Source organism: Solanum tuberosum, unplaced genomic scaffold (genome assembly GCF_000226075.1).
Source record: "Solanum tuberosum cultivar DM 1-3 516 R44 unplaced genomic scaffold, SolTub_3.0 scf00114, whole genome shotgun sequence".
Classification (NCBI taxonomy): domain Eukaryota; kingdom Viridiplantae; phylum Streptophyta; class Magnoliopsida; order Solanales; family Solanaceae; genus Solanum; species Solanum tuberosum.
Window position 1 is genome coordinate 851306 of NW_006239038.1, and position 393 is coordinate 851698.

A 393-nucleotide genomic window follows, 5' to 3' on the forward strand; every position below is an offset into this window, starting at 1 on the left:
TAGTAATTAATATATAATATGTAGTATTGAAGTGGAAAATGGTAGGGCCCACTTATATATTTTATAAATATATTGGACATTAGTAGGGATTTATAGTATAGTAATTAATAATATATAATATGTAGTATTTAACTGAAAGGTGGTGGGGCCCACTTATATATTTTATATAGTAAGTATTGGACATTTGTAGTGATTTTATTGGAACAATGGTAGTAAATCCTAGACTCTTCTAATATATAGTAATACTAATTTCACTCTAAACATAATTTAATGAGCAACTTTCATATATAACAAACACAAAATTCATATTTGTACGCTATAGCAAAGTTTGCATAATTGCGCTCCATAGCAAACATAAATATGTATATTTCGCTATACATATACAAAAGAAAG